Below are 21,719 nucleotides of genomic sequence, written 5' to 3'. Positions count from 1 at the left end.
GCATTTATGGGGTACAGTATGCTCATTTGGTATACAATGTGGAATGCTTACATCTAACTGATTAATCTTGCTTACTTATTTGCTGTGATTGACCTAACTCTGCCTCTCACCATCTGTGCATCCTGGAGAAACCACATATCCTGCCTGGCCCTGAGCTCCCTCATTTGTAACCAAAGAACCTGGTCTAACGGCTTCTGGGAACTGTCCCCAGCCTCTGCTGGCCTGTCCCTCCTACTGGGACGGGGTCCTTCACTGGGCACTCAGGGCTAGTCCTCATCCCAGGCCGTGGGGTAGAAGCTTCATGATTCTGGCACTCCCAAACAGGCCCTCAAGACCAACTGTGACTCTCCATGTCTTCTTCCAGGGGACTCCAGCCACCAGGCCACCGCGACCCCAGCAATGGTCTCTGGTCTGGTGTCTCTGCCTTTGTCCTCATTCCTCCATCCATTTGCACAGAAAGTCAGAGCCGTCTTTTGGAAAGATACATACATGATTGCGTCTCTTCCTTGTTAAAATCCCTTCATCTGTCTCTCTTTCTTGCATCTTTCTTGCCCCCCAAATCCTTACTGTGACCTCCCCCTTCAGCCCCATCAGGCAGTCGTGCTGCAGACACGCTGTTCATTCTGTTCCCACAAAATAATCCTTCCCCCTCCTCCCTTGAGGATTCACACTGCCTGCTCCCTCTTCCTATTCAGTATCTGTCTCCCTGCCTGGGACGTGAGCTCCCGGAGCGGCTCTTTCTCCCAGCTACTTCTACAGTCTTTTGAATGTGCTGAGCATCAGTAAAACCATTTTGGACAAATCGTTAATGGAGTCACCTTGGCTTCTATCAAGTTATAACTTTGTGGCTGACTTCTGGTGGCTGTCCTTCCTAGCACCCCACTGAGTTTCATCACCAAGTCCCCTGCATTTGCAGACATGTAACAAAGGGGGGAAAGCTGGCAAAATAAAAGGGCTTTTTTTTTTTTATAATACAGAAGATTTGTATAATAATAGGATTTATAACAGAGTTTTCCTAGAATAATGTGTGCTCTTGATTTAAATTATTCTTTGGTTTTTAAAATTCAATTGACAAGATATTCTTTTGAAATAATTCATTGCATGCTAGAAGCAATGCAATCTAGAAGCAAGCTCGTGACTTCTCTGTGTCCTCACTCATCAAAGGAGAAAGCCCCCCAGCGGAGAGGGTACAGTCTTGGTGGTCCCTTACCTTGCCCTGGGTCTGACCAGTGGGTGATCTACTAAAAAAAAGGCCGTATTGTGTTAAGAAAGAAATTCAGAGATGCTGTATCTAATGAGTATGCTTAATTTAATTTTAATTATCTTTAAAATAATTTAACTTAGAGTTCATATACACAAGCACAGCCAGTGGAGTACATGCAAACAGCAGGGACCAGAGAGAAGGTTGGTTGAGTTAATGTATGAACAAAGGAGGTGATAATTTGGGAGCTGAAAGGGAAGCATTAATTTGTAGAATATTCTAGAACACCCACAAATCATGTAAGCCTAAGTGGAACGTGCTAAGATTGGTGGAAACAAAATAGCCACCAAGGTTTTAGAAATTTTAATAAAGGAATAACTATTGTTAAAATTTCAGACTAACCATTTTAACATGAAAGTTGGAAGAATTAATTTTTCCCCTCTTTCATCAGCCCTTAAGCTAAATTAACTACATTTGTCACAGCAAAGAGAAAATGTTTTAGAAGCAATGTAACTAAAAGAAAGATGACCGGCTTTGAGTGTAAATAAATTTAAATATGTCCTCCAAAGTCCGTATCTCTTGGGCAATGTTCTAACTAGAAAGCTACATCAATCCCCAACTTCCTCAAATCAGTTCACATCTGGTCCTCACCCCAATTACTTTATAATTCACATGCACAGTATAAAGTGCATTAACTGTTGTTTTTAGTGTTATTATGGCACCCATTGTCTCCATTCGTATACACAAAGTGCTTATTATTGTCTCTGATACATCTTAGAAGTCGCTTGTTTTGTGAAGTATTCTTCTCTCACTGCATCAGGCTCAAAGTCCTTGTTTTAACTGTATTCTTTGAAGACAGGAAGGGTCCCCTGGTTTCCATATTCTCCTCAGGGTCAAGCCCCATGGCCATAAGTAAAGTTGAGTAGCTGACAGCAGAGTGAGAGCCATGCTCTTTAGGTGGCGATGGCGCAGCCGGAGTCGGGCGAGGACACATGGAGACTAATGGCCACGATCACCGGACAGGACTGGAGCTGAGATGCTCGGATTAATGTTTTCCAGAAGTGATGTGCTATGTTCTTTCATCATGCAGAATCCAAATGTTCAGTGGCTAAAACACTTCCCAAGTTTCCTCTCCACATTTATACTATACTGGAATAAGCTGAGAATACACACAAATTCCTTCAGAGAAGGAATGGTGGTGGGTGGTTTTAACTATACCAGGCAGTCCCTGGGTTACGGACAAGATAACTGTGGGTTTGTTCTTAAGTTGGATTTGTAAGTTGGAGCAGGTACATTTACCTATTACCTATAAAGGCGTCTGTTCATAGATGAGTTGATGTAAGTCTGATGTTTGTAATTTGGGGACTGCTTGTATTGCATAATATATAGTAGCTTTTTTATTTCACATTAATATGAGGGTACAAATGTTTAGGTTATGTTGTTTTCATTTCTAAGGTAAAGTTCAAGTTGCAGTTGAGCCCTTCACCCAAGGCATGCTGAAGACCTCACACTGTGCACGGCAGGGGAGACCCAGACCCGCCAGTCACTTCCCCCCCTCCCTTTCCTTCCTCTCTCCTCCCCCTCTCTAGACTATATTTGAGTTTTTCTTTCACATTTGTTTATAGTTGTTTACATATTGGTTTCATATTAACATTTAGTACATTGGATAATTTTTTTCTATTCTTGTAATACTTTACTAAGAACATTCTGTTCCAACTCCATCCAGGGAAACACAAAGATGTAGAGTTTCCATCTTTTTATGGCTGAATAGTACCCCCATGGTATACATATACCAGTTTTAAAACATAGTAGCTTTAAACAATAATTTTATTTTGCAAAATCTCATGGATCGGGAATAACAGGAGTGCCTAGCAGGGTGGTTTGTGTCGGGTCCACATATTGTGGCAGGTTCCCCACCTGAAAGTCGCTCCTTCACTCACACATGGAGCCCCAGTGCTCCTCGACCTCTGTCCCGCTCTGTGTGGCGTCTCATCCTCTAGGGCCTCTCCATGGGCTTCACAGCGTGGTGGTCTCAGGATCGGCTGATGTCGTACAGAGCAGCTGACTTCCAGCAGTGTTCCAAGAAAAAGGAAGTGGAAACTCACAATGTCTTCAGGCCTGGGCTTAAATCTTGAATTGCATTAATTTGTGCTGTACTCCTTAGTCAAAGCAGTCATGGAGCCTGTCCAGACCCAAGGAAAGAAGATACAGACCCCTCCCCTCAAAGGGAGGAACATCAAAAATTTATACCCTTTGAAAAATCTGTCACATGAATTTGCCATCTTCTTGTTAAACTAGGCTTCTGCATGGAAACCGTCACCTTGGTTTACATTGAACACAAGGTCTTTTGAGCTTCCGTTCAAATGAACACTTGTACTCAGCTTAAACAAATTCCCTGGGCTAAAATATAAAAATTTCTAGCACGGCTTCAGAGTAGGTTGACCCCAGAGGCACCTCTTGTGTGCTGCCCCAACCTACTCTGAACGTGTCAGCCTTTCCTGTGTAATTCTGTTGTGGGGCTCACATTTGCAAGATTGAATCCATGGTCCTTCAGGAAAGGACATCAGAGGTCTAGAACTCTTTAAATTATAACAAAACTTTTCACGGAAAAGACGTAGGTGTTTAATCAAGTTCTTGGAATATTTTTCATTCTTTGGAAAGAGTTAAGAGTTACAGCACCAGGGGGTAATATGCTCATTTTCCCCTCTTTCTCTTTCAGTTCTGACATACACTTATTGTTGCTGAAGCAGGCTGTATTAATAATTCATGGCAGGGCCAGCTCTCTTCAGTTATAGATACAGTAAGTAGGAAGCTGGATGTGAATGGAAGGTGGTTTACTAACCCCCAGTTGCGACATTCTTACCATCAAATTGCTGAAACTTTTATTTTTTGAGACAGAGTCTCCCTCTGTTGCCCTGGGTAGAGGGCTGTAGCATCACAGCTCACAGCAACCTCAAACTCTTGGGCTCAAGCAATCATCCTGTGTCTGCCTCCCCGGTAGCTGGGACTACAGGTGCCTGCCTAGCTAGTTTTTCTATTTTTTAGTAGAGAGGGAGTCTCACTCTGGCTTAGCTGATCTCAAACTCCTGAGCTCAAGCAATCTTCCCACTTCAGCCTCCCAGAGTGCTGGGATTACGGGTGTGAACTACCACACCCAGCCTCACATTGTTGAAACTTTAGATACAACATTCATGGTGCTAGGTACTTTTTTCCAAAAACATTTATCACTATTACTGAGACTAAACTTTCACAGTAATGCCACCCACAGTATACATTGTCCCCTTGGGTTAGGTGTGGGTAACTGTGTGACTCGCTACAGTCAATAAAGTATCAGTGACAGTGATGTGGGCCATGTCAGAGCAGGATTATTTAAGACCCGTGCACGGTTCTCCATCTCCCCTTCTTCCTGCACAGTGAGTGGTGACACAGCATTTGAGTGAGGAGCTCTGGCAATCACGCCCCAACCAGCCATGTGTGGTGAATAGTAGCATGAATAAAAAACAAATACGGATTGTTTTAAGCCCCCAAGATTTGGAGTTTGGTACTTTAGCGAAATGTAAGAGATACACACACCAAACAACCAGGATGGGATGAGTGATGACCCTACTTTAACCGTGGGAAATTAGGAGACACTTTTTTTTATTGAAAACACCTTCCTCCCCCCACTGTCATGGGAAGTCTTCCCCAAGCACTGTGAAGTGAGTTCAAGCATCCTTATTTGATAAAGAGATTCAGGACTTATTAAAAATTATGTAACCAGAGATAGGATTTAAACAAGACAGCTTTGACATTAAGACAAACCAACGAAGCAAAAAAGCATGTGTACTCCAGACTAATTAGCTAACGGTTGGTCGCGGAGGGAGAGGCTGGGAAAGGTTCAAATCGTTCCGATATCCAACTGCTCTAACGAGGAGGCCTACTCAGACTGAGCTAAATCCAGTATCTGGGGAAAGACATTTCTCTCTTGATGCAAGGACACAGCCAGAATTGAAGATGGAGAGCAACGCGGTGAATGAACTGAGTCCAGGGGGAACGTCTGAAGGAAAGTCTTTAAGAAAGACTTACAACAGGGCGCTCAGAACCCAGCCTCCGCCTTCCTGGTAACAAGTACTGCAAGTCACTCCCAGGTCGGGCTGCACTCGGTAAGACCAGCGGGCTGGGGACAGGAGGCACAGATGAGCAGCCTGCGACGGGGACGCTGACCTTTGTCCACCCCTGCGGCAGCGAGATGATCTGGGGACAGACTGAAAGCTCGCTGGCTGCTGCGAAGAGAGGATGCTGTCCAAGGACAGAGCTGGCCAAATGTTTAAGAAACAGAGGGCAGAGAAAATTTTAAAGACAATGACAGTCAAAAATAATAAAATAATAAATAACAGTAAAAAACTGAGCCTTTCCAGTGTTTGACAAGTAGGTAGATGGAATATATAAACATGATCTGAGAAAGTTTACGTGGTGGAGACGAGGCCTGTATTGCAAGGATACGAGACACACAGAATCACTGAAAAGTTCGCAGTGCAGAGCTCAAGGGACCATCACAGCACGGAACAAACACACTGCCGAGTCTTGAGAATTTGCACTGGAAGCGCTAGAAGGGAGGGCGTGGGAGAAGAGCCGTTCTGGCGAAATTCAGACGCCCCAGCGCTTGCGTTAGTGCGGGTAGTGGGTAGTGCGGAGGGAACGGGCTGCTCTCCGGCACCTGCTGCATTCGATTGGAACAGTGTGGCTTTTTTACTTTAATCTGAATGTTCTTGAGGAAGATATAGACTTACTGATCTAAATACAGTTTCCTATTCCCTGCACGTAGGTTACCTGTCCGGCCTCCGAAGGCATTCCTTTGTTTGGTAAGGCGATTAAAAATACATTTTAACAGAACTGAACTCAGAATGACATCTCCCTAAGACACTAGCTGTGGGGGTTGGGAGAAACGGGAGGAGGGAGGGAGAAAAGGGAAACTATAATAAACAGCAAGTATCCCCTACGCTGCTTTGTGCTGGGCTTCAGGTTTACAAAACCTTCCAAAATGAAGAATTCTCTTAACATGGGATATCTATTGAAATGTCTCAGAAAAGACTTTACTGGGAATTTCAAATGTTGGGGGGAAGGGATTAGAAATGTTTTGCATTCTCAGTGATTCCTAGCACTTCCAAGTTGCCTGGCAGCTCCTCATGTTGCTAAAGGCATTGCTTGTTGCTCCGTGACCATGTGGAAAAGGGAGGGAAGGAGCAGGGGGAGAGGTACAAGTCTACCCTGAAATGAAACTTGTCCTTCAGCTTTGAACTCCAGATAGATCTAAGTCCATAGAAAAGAAACATTAGAAAGTCCAAAGAAAGGCTCAGCACCAGCCACATACACTGAGGCTGGTGGGTTCGAACGCAGCCTGGGCCAGCTAAACAATGACAACTGCAACAGCAAAAAATAGCCAGGCGTCGTGATGGGCGCCTGTAGTCCCAGCGACTTGGGAGGCTGAGGCAAGAGAATCTGTTAAGCCCAAGAGTTTGAGGTTGTTGTGAGCTATGATAGCACAGCACTCTACCGAGGGCAACATAGTGAGACTCTGTCTCAAAAAAAAAAAAAAACGTTTGATCTGCAAAAGCCAGAACCATGAAAAGAAAAAGGTTTTGCGTATTCCTGGGTTTGCATTGGGAGCAAGTTTGTCGTGCCTTGGATCATGGAGTGGAAAAGAATTCCTCAGTGCAGGAATGGAGGCGGGTGTTCCCATCTAATAAAGACCCTTTCTGGAGAGTGGGGAAGAGTTTGGAGACGGTAAGGAGAAAAAGGTAAGGGTTAGCTCTTAATGTGGTCCCCTGCCTTCCACCTACCACATTTAAAATTTAAAACCACAAGCAGCAGATGTTGGAAACTCCTGCAGGTATTTAAAAATCCCTAAACAGAAAAGGATGATGTCCGGCTTCCAGCTCGGACCCCTGAGAAGAAAAGGCTTTGCACAGTGTGCAGACATGCCCTGGCAGCAGCAGCAGAGATGCGTGGGTGTTATGCTTGGAAGATGGTGCCCCCACACACACCGAAACTCAGGTTGAAATTTGATGCCCACTCTGACAGATCTGGGGGAAACCTAGAGGGAGATGTTGAGTCACAAGTAGCTTGGTGCTGTTCTCACTGTGTGAGTGAGTTCTCCTCTCCAGAGTAGTTTAGTTTTCATGGGAATAGCTTAGTTCCTGCAGAAGACTCTTATAAAGCCAGGATGCCTGCATGCTCTGCTTTGACCTTCTTTTTTGACCTTCTTCACATTGTGACCCAGCATGAAACTCCTCACAGAAGTCAGAGCCCCTGAACTTCTCAGCCTGTAGAACTGTGAGCTGAATAAATGTCCTTTCTTTATAAATTACCAAATCTCAGGCATTCTTCCACACAACACAAGGTGGATGGTCACTGTGTCACTGCAGCATATGTAGGTAGAGAGAACCCAGACAGCTGTGGGTCCTCAGCATGTGTTGGCAGAGAGGACCCAGACAGGCTGTGGCAGCCTGACACCCTCTGCTTCCTGGGAATGCAGAGGAGACTTTCAAAGTTGATGTGACCCCAAAGGTCAAAGAAGGAGCCAAGAATGTACAGAAGGAGGCCAGGAAGTCTGTCTTCACAGCAAAAGGTAGGGGACTCCAGAGCAGGGACAGGACAGACAGTGAAGCGAGGGTCAGGTGAGGATCTGAGTCGGACTAAGTGGATGAGAAGGCCCAGCAAGAGGGCAGAGGGACTGAGCCAGGGAGAGCGCCGAGAGTCCCCCCTCACTCCAACCCTGGGGTCATCACCACACCTCACCCGAGGCAGAACAGGGACCAGGTAGGACAGTTACAGCCCTCAGCACAGGATGTGGCAAGGGCAGGTCCCGAGACCACACAGGGCTGCTGAGGGTGCGTTTCACGAAGGTAAAGTCACGAGTCTCCTGCGAATGTAAAAGGCATATATGCTAACTTACTAATCAGGATGGGATCACTAAGACGTGAAGACCCACTGAAGAAGAGTAATGAATACAAGCAGCCAAGGACGTGGGGGTGTGGGGAGCTCTCACCCGTCGGGCGCGATGTAGGGGTGCATGGTACACCTCCTGTGTGCAGGGCTCGACTGTAACTCGGACCTTCCCTAAAAACAAAACAGTGTAACCTGATTGTATGTACTTGTATGTTAATCTGAAATGCAAACAAATGTTGAAATTAAATTGCTAAAAGATGCAAGATTGAGTATGATCCCGCAAGACCAGAAGACAATGCTTAGAGTTATTTTTTCTGTAGGGATGAAATCAATTACATTTCTACTAGACAAAATTTACTCACATTGCTCTGAACGGGAATCACTTGCACATAATTTACCTTCTCGGAATTGTAAAATAGGTGAAGTTCAATTAAAATGAAGTAATAAAACAAGACAGTTCTGCAGTAGAACCTCCCTGCAACCCTCCCTGCCCTGCCTACCTCCCCCAGTTGACCTGACTGTCACAGACCTGACATGCGCCCAGGTGTGCGTCAGTGCAGCAGGCCTCGGTCCTCACTGCAGAGCTTCTACTGGAGTTTGCCTTTCTAATTTGATTACTGGTAATGTCCCAGAGTATACTCTTATTATCAAAACTAATCCTTCAACTCTGGATATCCTCCAACGAGGCCTTATTCTGGAGTTTTGTGAAGGGCAGTATGAGGCTTATAAAAGGATTTAAGTTGTCTAAGATCTGCGTGGCCTGTTTCTACAGCTGCCTCCCTCACCCAGCCAGTATAGTTCGTTTCCATTTAAGATCCCTGTCAAGTCAGGAAAAACTAGAAGGTGAAACTTGAGTTTGCCCATGGAGAGTAGATAAAACAGCTTTTAATTTACCAACAGTTGTTGAGAAATAAAAGCTCTTCCAAAGCCCAGGCAATAGAGGCTCAAGAAATCCTCAGCTGGTCAAGAGTTACCACTGAGATCCAGAGGCCCCTGGCTCCCTTAAACTCTGTAACAGCCATGGCAGGAATTATGGCAGTAGAAAAAGGTTTTCAGAAAAGGGACAGTCTTGGGAGAAAAGAAGCACCTAAGAACATAATTCAGGCAGAGTCTGGGTTCTTGGAAAATTCATTTAAGCTCTGAGAGAGCTGTGTCCTCATCTGTAAAATAGTGGTTAACCCATCTTAAAAGATTTGTCAGGATTAAATAAGATAATGCATGTAAAACCTTTATTATAACCTCTACTTTTTATGGCCAATAGAGATGATATATATTTTTTTCTGTATAACTTAGAACAGCTCAAGGAACAGAAGTAAAAGTAAATAAATGCATTAATGTACACAGTTATGATTTAATAAAAATTTAAGGGGAAAAAAAAGTAAAATTTCTACCTTGAGCAGTTCCTGTGTCACATTCAACATACCCAGAGCCTGTCTGTAAGTTATTTGGAAAAGACTTATTCTGTAAAATGACACATACATCCCGTTACCAATGGCCTATAAGAGGACAATCTTCTCATTCTTCCACAGTTCCAAGCGAAACCAATGGTTTGAACTGCCAACTCCAGCTTGCAACCCTCCAAATACAGTATCTCCACTATGGATATACAATGTAAATAAAGACTCAAAGGTCATTCAAAGGGCACCAAAAACCTAAGCTCACCCACATCAGACAGCTGTAAGGAGAAGGTAAATTACACGTGATGTACCAGGGATTTTGTGTAGAACCAAAAGCAACAAGGTACTAACTAATGTGTGAGCTGAAGAGCTGTGTGGCCGTTCTCTAATGTTAACCAAAAAGAGAATGCCCAGCCTTGAACTTGGTAGGATGCTTCTGGTATGAAAGCTTAGCTTATGTTGGAGGGTCAAGCTCATGCTGTTCAAAATACAGATCCACTGGCACAAGCTAGCTTGGTTTTGCAAACAAAACAAGAAATACTTTGTGTGTCGTTTCCACACAATTTAGAGTGAATTCCTCGAGTGCTGTGTTGAGACAGATATGCAGGTTGGGACTGAGGTTCAGCTGGGAGAAGCGCAGGGGTCCCGGTGTGTCTGTCTGGGGAGGAGGTGGGGCACTGTGTGCTCCAGATATCTGACGTCTCTGGTCTAGGCCTGCTTGGAAAGAAGAGACCCTGCAAATGGTATTGACCGTGTAGTGTGCACTGGACACTCAGAGGAAGAAGATGCTCCTTAACTGTCAGCAGAAAACATGAAGGCAGGAGATGAATGGGGACACGCTCCGCTCAGGACCCAAAGGCTGATTTGGGAGGTGACTTGAGAACAGTGTTGTTTCACACAGCTGGGTAAGAAATGAAACGGGGCCACTTTGGCAATGAAGGGTGTGCAGGTCTTGTGGAGGGGCAAGGACCCTTATTCAGTTGAGTCTTCCACAGATACATGTATATAAAGGTAGAAGAATTATTATCAACCTTAAGCCATGAAGGTTGATCAGTTCACTTTTCAAAATCTAAAATTTTCCTAAAATAATATTCTTTAGTTCTCCGATTAGGAAATAAACACAGGTTTGAAGGAACTCAACTGTAGCCCCTCTTATGTTTAAGAGAACTTTCTGAGAACAACTAAAGCTCAGAGAAGAGTAAAGGAATCATTTCTTCCAGCAGTTCCAAAAATTGAAGTGAGCGTAAGCTGGACAATAAAATTAACAAAGGAAGTCTTATGAAAATATCTCTTTAGAGAAAAGGTAACTCTATTTTTTAAAATGTTTTAAAGGGGAGTCACACCTCTTGTTACAAAAAGAGCTGCACAAATTTTTATCAAAAACCAAAGATAACATTTGGTACGTATGACTAGTATGGAGCGTCTGGGGCATACTTGAAATTCAGTCACCCAGGATGCACCAAAGATCTCTCCAAAGAAAATAAAATTGAGAAACAGCAAGGACCATGGACCTGTTCCTCCTAAAACAAAAATCTGTATGTAAGTAGTGCACAGAAAAAGCAAATTTCAAATGTGAGGAGCCTCAGGTTGAAAGTCTTGTGAAAAATCTACCCAATAAACCTGATGGTCAAGAAAAGGGAATTTCTAAGATTCCGGAGCAGATTTGCAAGGAAGTTCCTTCTTAGAAGGTCAATTCTAAATTTCGGTGTTGCAGTGTAAGCAATTGCACGGATTTATTTGTTTAATAATGGTTAGAGAGTCTCTGGACCCTGTCAGCTGGTGGTCTAGAATGTTGCCGCCCAGCATTCTGGAATGCTGCTAGGAAGGGAGCCTGGACCTGCCTGCAAACTAACTCAGTCCAATTGCCTGACAGGACTGGACGCACCATTTCATTTGCCAGAATAGTTAGTTTAGCCATTTCTTAGCTAATCAGAATCAAATTAATATGCAAAACTTTGTGTTTAGTTCCGATATGCTGAATGATACTGATGTCCTAATGTCTCATACAGTAATTCCTCCATTTAGGGTGCCCAGCAGGCTGAGGGTTCGTGTTTTTGCTTACAGTTTGCGAAGAACGGGTTGCGGCTCCGACTCGTCCGTTTAACGGGTGTTGGTTCTCCTGGGAGCAGAACGTGGAGCCTTCCGAGAGGAGAGGAGCCGGAGCCTCACCTGCGAATGATCTCCTGCGCTCGGGTTTGATTCCGCCCTGGTTCCCGGAGTGAGAGGGGCCTCGGCCCTGGCCTGTCCACCCTTCCTGCACGCGTTTGGCGGCCCGACAGACCTGCATTAGAGAAACAGCCGGGTCATTGACAGGCGTGGGATCTGGGCACGTCTCCTAACACCGCTGAGCCTGTGTTCTTATCTGGCAGCATGGAGGTGATGACAACTTCCTAAGCATCTAGGCAGAGGAGGAGCCGGAATGAATCCGAAGAGTTTTAAGGCTCAGCCCGGCACGGCTACAAGGTACTAGGTTCTCTAAACGCACAGTTCTTTTCTGTAAATCTGCAGCCAGGGGGCTTGTTTCCACAAAAATTCCAAAGTGTGTTATTAGGGATTATATGCCTATCTTCAATTCATTCTCACTGAAATTTCACTAAGCCCTGGATTTTTCTAAAGACACAATTCATACCATGATATTAAAGTGAATCAGAGGTTAAACAGAAAAAGAAGATCTCTAATTCCATATTTTAGCCTCTTAAAGTCCAACTTTCTCGTACAGCCTGGGGCGGGTTTCCCCCAGAGGGACATTGGCCTTGTCTGGACACAACCTTCAAACAAATATTTGTTGAGCAACTAGCATATGCGAGGCCTGGTGCTGGATGTTGAGATAAACAGAGAGAGAAAATAGCTCCTGAATTGAGAGTGAGAGCATAGTGAGAAGACAGACAAGTAAGTAATTAAACACAGAACATGGGAAAATGCTTTGATAGGTGAGAACTGAAAAGTCCCCACACTTCAAGGAAAAAACCCTGCATTGTCCTATAGCCATGGTAACAGATACCCAAAGAAGTAGTTACTGCACACCTTTCTGTTGATCAATGACAATCCTATAGTCCCGGGAGCAGGTGAATCAACTGGCTGCAGTGAATGTCTTTGAAACCAGCGCATCATTGAGAGCTCACACTGTGACGGTGACAAGGACACCCACACCAGGCAGCTCACGTCTCGGCGGACATCACCCCACTAGTGCTTCCCTACCAAGTCAAAATATGCATCTACATCCGCTTCAGACCCAAGACCCAAAGGTCAGAGAGGACATGGAAATTCATGTCAAATCTTCGAGAACAAGCAAAGTATTGTGTCATGAAACAGAAATAACGGCAAATCTTTTTTATATTAATTGTTTCTCCTCTGAGCCTTCCAAAAACACTTCTCATTTTAAAAAATCATAAACATCACAAATGACAGATAATGTGAACAATGTTTTCTTCTGGGCTCAGTCTCTTTTTAACCCAAGATGCTTTGATAAGGACAGAACATTCCCCACTCTCCAGCGATGGCCTATTACCCCATTCTGATGTCTGACAATGCCCTTCAGAGAATACCACAGCTGCGAGCAGTAGAAAACCACAGCTCTCTGAGCTCAGTCATGGGTCTGTTGTGTAAAAGGAGGGAGGGGAAGGGAGGCTGGCGGGCAAGGTCAGAGCCGTGAGAGGGCTGTAGATGGTCCCGATGGTGGATCAGGGAGGCCTGAGCCTGGAAAGAAGTAGATGGATTTGGAATAGGTCACTACCCTGTGATCTATTTAAGCAAGAAACGGGAATTTGGAGGCACCAAGGAAAGGCCGACATGGGCTGCTTGGGACCACTGGACCTCCCTGGGAGGTCCAATGTAGGAGAAAGGGGTCCTTTGGAGGGAAGATGTCAGTTTCAGGTACAGTGATTTTGAGGGGTCTGCAGGACGAAGTAAGATATAAAGTAAGGTTGCAACTACACAGTTAAGTAAAGCTCAAAGAGAAATGTCTGGCCTGAAGAAACAGATGCGGGGATTCTCCCATACAGACTAGAGTAAATGAGCCGGCCCAGGAGATCTACGGTAAGCTGCATCTTATTAACAAGCAGTGACATAGGGAGGGACGTGGTGGAATAGCAAACCGGGGTCAGTAAAAGTTCTGGGCTCAGAGTGATGGGAGAGGGCTGACCAGGACCAGAACACCTTTCTTTTAATCATAGCCAACGAGACTGCTGGTTCCCAAGGGAAAGGACAGGAGTGAGAACAAGTACTGTAATAGAAACAAGGTCAGACAGAGGGTCTAGTGTCGTATAACTGGGTGAGAACAAACACCCTTACTTTAGTCCAATTGTGTATGTTCATGCCGATGGTTAGCTTCACAGGACGGAGGGCTGCCTCGCCTGCAGGTGAAACACTGCTCTCAGGTGTGTCCGTGAGGGTGTTTCCAGGGGAGGCTGGCGTAGGAGGAAGGCCTGGTTCACTGTGCGTGGGCCCCATCAACCAGCTGGGGCCCTGGAGGGACAACCAGGCAGGAGGAGCGATGGCGTCTGCTCGTTCTCCCCCTTGCTGGGGAGAGCACCTCTTCTTCTCCCACCCTTGGACATTAGACTCCTGCTTCCTTGGCTTTGGGCCTCTGGGCCTTGCACAAATGGCCTTCCGGGGGCTCCCAGACCTTCTCCCTTGGACTGGGGCCTTCACCAACAGCTTCCCTTGTTCTGAGGCTTCTGAATTTGGAGTGAGACATGCTACACTCTTCTCTGATCTTTCTGCTTCCAACCAGCCTATCATGAGATTTCTCCACCTCTGGGACCACGTGAGCCAATCCCTAATCAATTTCCTCTCCTCTATTCTAGTTCTGGCTCTCTGGAGAGCCCTGACTAAGACACTTGGTTTGAGCATAAACTGAGGATGTGTTCTGTAAAAACTGGATCCAGTCAGCATGCTGCATTCAGGGACCCAGAAGGCCACACGAGGTCTGAAGGCCCAGGTTTCCCCCCACTACACAGTGCGGCAGGAGGTGGAAACGCCTTGTTTCTAGTGTGCTGTAAGCTATGTGGCCACTACAAGGAACAGCTGATTGGGCACATTTTGTGCTCTGGGCAAGGTACTTATCAGTGCTTCACTTTTCTCATCTACAACATGGAAATAGTAATACTTCTTACATCTTATTTGTGGAGCTTAAAAGAGTTAAAACATATAAAGAACACAAAATGATTCCTGGAATGTTAAGTGTCAATAAAGGTTAGCTATCCATATTTATTGTTATTATTTTATTAATGCTCTCAATTCCATCTAAATGATCCCAGTACAATGACTGAAAACTCCTAACTAGAATCAGGGTGATGAAGGTGGTGATGACAGCAGTGGTAACAGCCCTCACTTACTCTAGTCATTCTGCCAGGTACTTTGCAGCATGAATGTCCTACGTTCCTCTCCTTTAGTCATCCACAGCAGAATCCACGTTGAATTTCATCCTCATTACTTCACCAAATTGGTTTTCAAATGGGTTACTTGCCAGCGACCTACCTGACACTAAACCCAAAGGACACTTGCAGCCTAATCTTCCTTGATCTCCCTCCAGTCCCCCTTGAAGCTGGCCTCCTCCTTACGTTTCCTGGGACCACTTTCTCCCAGGTCAGGCCAGCCTTTAGTCTGCTTCACTGGCTCAATGTTTCATTATGCATTTGTTTTACATCTACAAGGAATAAAAACGGATCATTTTCCATTTGCATGAGGAACTACCTTCTTCACACACGGGGCTCTTTGCCCTATAAAATGAAAACGATCAGAAAAAAAATTACCGTCCTGACACTGAAATTACATATTTCAAAAGGGAATATTCCATAAAGTTCTTCTTAAGTAACACTAGCAGAGGTTCGAAATATATCAGACAAAAAATAGTAGAACTGCAAGGATAAATAGATCCACAATTACAAGAGGACATTTTGGGACGTCTTTGGTGGTAACTGATAGAACAAAGGCGCAGAAGATCAATCAGGGTGTGGAAGGCGTCAGAAACACCACAGGCCACCTGAATCTAATGGACATTTGCAGAACAGGGCTCCTTACAGCCGATGTACATTCTTTTCAACTACCAAGAATATTTACCAAGATGGATCATATCCTGGAATGCAAAAAAAAGATTTAACAATCTAAGAGAATTCAAGTCATTTAAAGTATGTTCCACATCAAAAATGGAATTAAGCAACAATAACAAAAATAAATAAATGTGCTTAATTAAGCAAAAAAGCTTCTGCACAGCTAAGGACTCCACAATTAAAGCAAATAGAATAAACCTTCAGAATGAGAAAAGATATTTGTATGTTATAAATCTGATAAAGGGCTGATAACTCTAATCCACAGAGAACTCAAATTAATCAACAAGAAAAGAGCAAACAATCCCATCTATCACTGGGCAAGAGGCATGAACAGAATCTTCTCTGAAGAAAATAGATGAATGGCTAACAAACACATACAAAAACACCCATCTTCCCTAATCAGAGAAATGCGAATCAAAACCACCCTGAGATATCACCTAACCCCAGTGAGAATGGCCCACATTACAAAGTCCCAAAGCTGCAGATGCTGGCGTGGATGTGGAGAGAAGGGAACACTTTTACGTTGCTGGTGGGACTGCAAACAAACACAGCCTCTTTGGAAAGAAGTGTATGGAGAATCCGCAAAGAACTCAAAATAGATCTTCCATTTGATCCTGCCACCCCACTACTAGGCATGCATCTATCCAGAATAAAACATTATATTTTATCATAAGGACACGTTCACTAGATTGTTTATTACAGCTCAATTTACAATCGCCAGGATGTGGAAACAACCTCAGTGCCCATCAATACCTGACTGGATTATGTGGTATATGTTCACCATGGAGTACTATTCAGCCATAAAAAGGTGGAGACTTGTTATCTTTTGTATTAACTTGGATGGGGCTGAAACACATTCTTTTTAGTAAAGTATCACAAAAACAAAAAACCAAGTATCTGATGTTTAATAGTAATATGAAACCAGTAGACAAACTAATTCATGCCCACACAAGAGAAAAACTCAATTTAATTTAAGTTGGGGGAGGGGGAAAGGGAAGGTGGAATGAAGGAAGGAGGTAGGGGGCTGGCGTGCTCCCAACTAATGAGCATGATATAAGGGTGTATGGCACTCCTTCTGCGTGCGGGACACAACTCTGACAGGGACCTTACCTAAAAATGCAAACATTGTAACCTCATTGTTCACATATTAATCTGAAACTTTTAAAAAACAGAATTAAATTAGAAGCCAATGAAAGAAAGATCTCTGAAAAATCCCTTGGTATTTGTAAATTAAGCAACATGCTTCTAAATAACACCTGAGACAAAAAAGGAACCAAAAGGAAATTAGAATGTACATTTTGAACTAGAAGAAAATGAACGTATAACACAGTGATACTGGTGGGATGCCACTGAAGAAGTTCATAGAGTTAAAGCATTAAATGTCTGTATTAAAAAAGATGAAAGTCTCAAATCAATGAACTTGTGAAAAGCAAAAGTAATCCAAAGAAAAGGAACAATAAATATCACAGCAAAACTCAGAGCAAACAGGAAAGAGAAAAACGACAGAGAAAACAAAAGCCCACGGTGCGACACGCAAGAGTCCCAAACGGAGCAAGAGACAGCTCCCCGGATATGCTGTCCACCTGCTTGCCTCTTCCTGAGTGCTAGACATGTGTGCAACACAGGATGTCTTTCCTGTAATTTTTACCCCCAGCTATTTTTAGAGACGAGAGCTCACTCTGGCTCAGGCTGGTCTTGAACCTGTGAGCTCAGGAAATCCACCCACCTCGGCCTCCCAAGTGTTGGGATTACAAGCATGAGCCACGGCGCCGCCTGTGATTATTTTACACAGTACAGAGCAGAAGATTTTTGCAGGTGTAATTAAAGTTCCTAATTAAGTTCTCCCCTGGTGGGCGAGATGAGACAACAACTAATACAATGCTTCTTTGAGAAGATCAATAAAATCAATAAACCTCTAGTTAGAGTGGTCAGGAAAAAAGAAGTCAAATTCAAAATAGAGAGTATCAGGAATGAAAGAGACAGATAACCACTATCAATTTTACAGACTTAAGAGAGCTGTAAGGTAATACGTGTATTAGGAACAACATTTTGCTAAGAAATAAACAACTTTAACAAAATGTACAGATTCCTTTAAAGTTACAAATGATCAAAGCTCACCCAAAAGAAATCAATAACTTCATAGACCTATAAATATTAAAGAAATTGAATTTATAGTTAAAAAACATTCCCTAAAAAACAAACAAAAAGAACTCCAAGCCCTAATAGCTTCTCTCATGAATTCTAACAAATATTTAAGGGAGAAATAATACCCATTTTACACAAACAGAAGATTGACCAGCAGGGTGTCTTTTCTAATTCATTCTATGAATCTAACAGTATCCTGACACCAAAGCCAGAAAAAGGCATTAAAAGAAAGAAAACTACAGGACAGTATCTCTCATAAATATAGATGGAAATTTCTAAACAAAGTTTTAGCAAATCAAATTTAAGAATACATTAAAATGATACATGCAGGCCTACTTATCTGTAGTCTTTCTCATCCTTTAAAATTTGTGTCTGCCTCATCTGTCACAGGCTGAAAGAACGTACTTCTTCCCTCACTGCTGGTGCATTTCTGGATATTTACTCCTGTGTCTCATAGGTTTACTTTGTGAAGTCCTCCTTCCTAGACTACTATGAGACTGGTAAAGTTCATTACTTCCCATGTCTGTCTTCGGCTAATTTGGAAGCTATAGATTTTCTTTCCCTTTTGATTGTCTTAATTTTTAACCATTTGTCTTCTGTTGCTGCATAACAGATCGTCACAGATGGAAAGACTGAAGGCAACCTAACAGTTCATGGTTCCGAGAGTGGGAAGTCTGGTCCCCTCGGCTGGGTGCCCTGCTGCGGGCCTCACAATGCCAAAACCAAGATGCTGGCCTGGCAGAGTTCTCGTTTCGAGGTCTTGGGGAGAACTTGCTTCCATGCTCATCATGTTGTTGGCCAGTTTCAGCGCCTCCTGGCTGTGGGACGGAATTCCTCATTCCTTACTGGCTGTCACTGAGGGCTCCTGGCTTCTGGGAGCAGCCCCCATTCCTCTGCACGTGGCTCCTGCCTGCGACAGTGCCTGGACTGAGCCCTGCGCTTCTGATCCCCCCACCCTGGCCTCTCCTGCTACAGCCCTGTGACTTCCTCACCTGCTGACAACCCCCAGAAGCTCTGAAGTTAAGGGCCCATGTGGTTACACCAGGACCAACCTAGACAATCTCCTTCCTTGAGGTGAACACAGCCACTTCAATCACATATTCACAGCGTCCAGGGACTAGGAAGGACATTTCAGGGGGTGCATTTTAGAAATTCTGCCTAACATAGACAACATCTAAATTTATTGTTTCTAATTTCTCTCTCCACACGATTACACCTTAGTCCTCCAAACCATTGAAGACCCCATCCCTTAAAATTTTCTTTGTTTTCTAGACTATTATTTTACCTTTTTCATTAAACACATAAACATAGACACTAACTATTCAAATTTACTGACTACTTTAATAAGTTTTCTGTGTTCTTTCCTGAGGGTTCACTTCTCTTCCTGCTGGGGTATGTATGATCCTTAACAGTTTTCAGGGGAGAGACTGTGGGTAGTAAACTCCCCACAAGTTTGCATGTCTCAAAATGTCTTTAATGTGCTTCTAAGATCATTCAGCTTCATATTAACTTCAAGCTGACAAGCATTTTTCCTCAGTCCATTGAAAGTATTACTTTATTGTCTTCTTAATCCACCACTGAAGGTAAGTTTTCTATCATTCAGAAAAGGTTTTCATTTATGTCTTTTCACCTATTCACCTCGTGTTAATCTCCATATTTATAATACCTCACTCTAAGATGTTATTTTACTGCTAATAAGAAGAATATAAGTGACCTATCAAGTTTATTCTATCTGGGTCTTTAATAAGAGGATTGCATATATGAAGTTGGACAATTAATACATTTATGAATTCATCCTAGAAAAAGTGTCACATACTTCAATGCTGAAAATGACTTTAGTCACTTTGAAAATACTCCCCTTGGGAAGCTATGCACAGATGGCAGGGCCTGGTCCACCCTTCAAAGCACTTTTCTAGGATGAGTTCTCAAACTTAATTGTCATACCTAGTACGAAGACAACTCTGATGGCCATTCCAGAAAAAAGGTTCCAAAATTGCTTTGAAGTGTGGACTAGGTGCACAGCTTCCCAAGGGGAGTACTTTCAAGGTGGCTACAGTAACATTCAGCAATGAGGTAGGCAGTACTTTTCCTAGGATGAGTTCATGAACTTAATTGTCCAGCCTCAAAGGTCTGACTTCACCTGTTTGGCTCCAGTTATGTTACTGTTACTGGCTCTGAGACAGTAAGCAGGTTGAAGAAAAGCTCACCCAAGGCAGGAAGGTCTTCCTGAAGTCATTATGATCCCCAAACATCATCATTTATTTACTCTCAGGAAAACAAGGAACAGATTTTTTTTTTATTTTGGTTTTTGTTATTGTAATTTTTGCCAGAGTGTTCAGAAGTGCTTAGAGCTTTTCTTTTGGCAATATTCTTTTCATCCCATGTATGTATTTCTGTTTCCCAGGGGAAAAATAGAGAAAATTATTTGAAAATATTCCCTTGAAGCAGAAACCTGTTGGGATATTTACTTCTCATCAAATATTAACAGTTTCTGACTTTATAAAAAATAAAACCCCAAAAGCAAAAAACCTTGCTAGGCATAGAGCTATCAAAGAGATAGGAATTAATTTAATGCTGCCTTTCCATGGTACCTGTTTTGCCAGAACAACTTTCTGCATGGTGTATAACTTTCTTTGTAATTAATGTAACCAGAATTGTATTAGGGGGAGGCAGTGTGACTCACAATTCTCTAGAGACGGAAAACAAGTAGGAGAAAAACTATAACCCCCCCAAACTCATCAGAATTATTTAAAATGACATACCTTTCCAAGATAAGTTTGTCATGTAACCCAAAGTTCTGAGTTTCAACACTTATCAGGAAAAGGCATTAGTCATCTAGTTGCTTAAGACCCACAACTATTTTGCAAATCCAGGACAAAGGATCAAACAGTTGCAAAAACTAAGAAAAATTTCCCTGCTTGTTAAGGCAGGTGAAATTGATTTGAAAGAACAAACATGGTAGCCACTTACCTGAATAGAAAACAGCACAATCCATGAAGAAATCAGGGGGCTGGCTGTGGCTGTGACCCCACTATCAACTCCTAACTCGAGGAAAGAAGTTCTACTAAAGAATATCTAGGAAATGTGTGAACACCCCACTAGCATTTATAGAGGTGGTTAAAACCTGACCATTCATCAGTTCAGGAAAGTTTGATCTGACACTAGGTATGGTCTTAATGTTAACATGTGCACAATCAAAACAACTCTTGAAAAAAATCTCTCAGCAAGTGGACATACTACCGCTCTATAAGTCTAACACAATCAGTGTCTCCTCCAGCACTGTGACAGACCTCAATGCTGGAAAACGTGGGTGGCTTGTGTCCAGGGGTGATGCATGAATAACTGATACCAAAACCAAGAGATGGGTGCCCACTGTTATTACTTTTATCCAACTCTGTTCTAGAGGTTTCAGCTAGTGTACTAAGACTGAAAAACAGTAATATGGACTCCAATGGGGATTATAAAACCTCATTATTCATAGATTCTATGATTATCTACACAGACAATATGGGGAATTTATAAATGTTCATTACAGAAGACAAGAAAATTTAGCAAGGTAACTATATATATGACTAAAAGCTAAAAATGAACTGTATTTCTACATATCACCAAGAAAACAAATTTTCAAAAATTTAATATTTGCACATACACATTTATATGTACACACACATATATATATAATATGCACATATGTACGCTCTAAAGGATATGCCAATATATGTAAGGGGAAAATAATAAGACTTCACTGAAAAAAAATTTAAATCTTAAATAAATACAAGTAATGGGAAAGGATAAATAAATACAGGGATAGGAAGTCTCTACATTATGAAGTTATCACGTCTTCCCAAATTAGAATATATAAGTTTAATAAATTTAAATCAAATTCTAAGTCTGTGTGTGTATAAACCTCAAAAAGTGATTTTGAGTGTACATGGAAGAGCCATGAAAATCGCTCCCAAAGAAGAAGAAGGGGAGAAGGGATCATTGTCCAAACACAGA

The sequence above is a fragment of the Otolemur garnettii genome, unplaced genomic scaffold, assembly GCF_000181295.1.
Source record: "Otolemur garnettii isolate 467f Iridium unplaced genomic scaffold, OtoGar3 scaffold00138, whole genome shotgun sequence".
In the NCBI taxonomy this organism is placed as follows: domain Eukaryota; kingdom Metazoa; phylum Chordata; class Mammalia; order Primates; family Galagidae; genus Otolemur; species Otolemur garnettii.
This window is presented reverse-complemented; position numbering follows the sequence as displayed.